The sequence below is a fragment of the Asparagus officinalis genome, chromosome 10 (genome assembly GCF_001876935.1).
Source record: "Asparagus officinalis chromosome 10, Aspof.V1, whole genome shotgun sequence".
NCBI classification, from domain to species: Eukaryota; Viridiplantae; Streptophyta; class Magnoliopsida; order Asparagales; family Asparagaceae; genus Asparagus; species Asparagus officinalis.
The window spans coordinates 27,016,070-27,018,426 of NC_033803.1; the positions used below are offsets into that span (position 1 = coordinate 27,016,070).

The 2,357-nt window shown below is 33.3% G+C and overlaps 1 long non-coding RNA gene across 1 annotated transcript; it reads left to right on the forward strand.

Moving 5' to 3' along the window:
- On the forward strand, positions 1,059-1,629 carry LOC109824932. Its single transcript, XR_002242854.1, has 3 exons — positions 1,059-1,137; positions 1,231-1,329; positions 1,478-1,629. It is a non-coding gene; the product is annotated as an uncharacterized LOC109824932 (long non-coding RNA).

A 2,357-nucleotide genomic window follows, 5' to 3' on the forward strand; every position in this document is an offset into this window, starting at 1 on the left:
ATTTTATTTTTAATTTTTTATTTTTTTACGATAGCGACCATTATTCCGTCGCTAATAAACCGTCGCTAACAATTAGCGACGGAAATTTCGTCGCTATAAGTCTTTTTAGGGACCCTTGTAATAACGTCAAACTTTTAGCGACGGAATTTAATTTTTTCCGTCGCCACAAGTTTTAGCGACGGAATATTGGCTTTTAGCGACGGAATTTTCTGTCGCTAAAAGTGGAATATCCAGCAGTGTCAGAAACAAAGTGTTAATGATCAGCCAGTGGTAAACACCATAGCTGAAGAGCGAGATGATAATGTGATGTCAGATATTAATCAGGAGCCTCCTCCAGGTATACAAAACATTATATACAAATATTTTGAGAATTAAATATATGTATGTGTTATGTTCTTAATAAAATTTATGTCATAGGTACAACCAAAAAGGTGCGAGGGAAGACAAGAGGAGTGAATGCAGATAAGGTGTTCTCCCAATTGAATTCTAAAATACCTGTGACTCTGATTGAAGAAAATGGCAAACCTATGGGCCCTTATGCTGAGATGTTTGCAAATGAAATTGGTTACACAATTCGAAACTACGCCCCACTGAATGTGGAAAAATGGAAGAAGCTTGAAAAAGCAGATGTGGAGAACTTGATCAAAAGAATGCAGGTTAGTGATGATTTGTTTTGCTAAAGGCATTATATCGGTTGCTTTGATTTGTTATATTTAGTTTGACATGAAATTATGCTTGTGCAGAATAAGTTTGAATTTGATATGTCGCTCCCTTGGGTTCAGAGATATGTAATTACAACATGTCAGACCGTATATTGTAATTTTTGCTATAAGTTGATGAAACATTTTGAGCAGTTTTCAACAATTGAGGAGGCAATTTAAAACAAACATGAAGCTGTCAAGACTTAGGAAGAATGGGAGTTTCTTTGCACTCATTTTTCTAGTGAAAAGTTTAAGGTACAATATCTTTTTTATTTTTCTCCAAGCATTACATTTTTTCTTTTTTCATTTACTTCTTTCTAATTGTATGTCTTAATAATTTTAGATTCGCTCAGAGATGAATGTTCGTAATAGGTCAAAGTTGACATATCACCACAAAGCTGGGTCAAAATCATTTATGTCACACCAAGAGCAAATTGTAAGACACTTTTTATTTTTGCTTATAAATTTGTAACTTAACTGTATACATATATATATATGCTAAAAATGAAAATATGTTTGAATGCAATAGGCAACACAGACTGGAGAGATGCAAGGTGCAATTGATCGTTTTGAAATAGAGTATAGAAGTACAAAAAAAGGATGAGACTTGGGAGCAAAGGAAAAATGGGTAAGTAACGTGTCAATGATGCATGCTTTTATAATATTTTAAGAATATAGGTGAAACTGATATTACTATTCTAAAGAGGATTATATTGATTAGGTTGTAATTAAGAAGTTGCATATGATTGAACTGGATATATTTTTTTTACTTATAGGATCAAATGATAAAGATGCGAGCAGATACCACTTAACCTGATGGAACTCGAACAATGACAGATGAGGAAATTTGTGCAAAAGTTCTCAAAGTCAAATCAGTCTACATTAAGGGCTGTGGTTTTGGCCCTAGACCACCACCATTAAGGTTCTCTCATTCTTCAATGAGTGAAATGTCTGAAAAGAATAAAGAGTTGCAAGAACAGCTTCAAGAGACCCAAGAACTTATAGGAACTCAACAACAGAAGATCGATACGCAAAATGAGGTAATCCAAAGATTGGAGGAGCAAGCCAAAAAGTTTGAGGAGTTTATGGCTAATTTTTCGAGGCAACATCCATCAGCTTAGTATTCTTAGTGATCTTAAACTTGGAGAAATGTTTCTTTGATCGTGTTGCATTTGTTATTACTTTAGACTAGCATTGTTACTTATGGTAGTACCTTTCTTGCTTTATTTATTTTAATTATTTTAATGTACTGTGGTGACAATTGATGATAATTATTTATATTTTTTGTTTTTCTCGTAATAGCATTATTATTGAAATTTCCTCATTATAAGTTTTCTCGCTATATATTTAGGTCGATGAAAGTAAATTTCCTCAAAATGGACCCTACAACTTAAGGTGACGAAAATATGTTTCCTCGCAATAGGTCACATACTTATTTCGTTAAAAGAATATTTCCTCGTTATAGAGTATACTGCTTACGTCGACAAAAACATATTTTCTCGCTATAGTGATACAACCTATAACGGCAAAAGTAATTTTCCTCGCTATAGACCATATAACCTATATCGACAAATGTAAATTTCCTCGTAATTGAATTTCTTTGGCGAGGATTATGGGGTACAACCTACAACGACAAATTTAAATTTCCTCGTCATT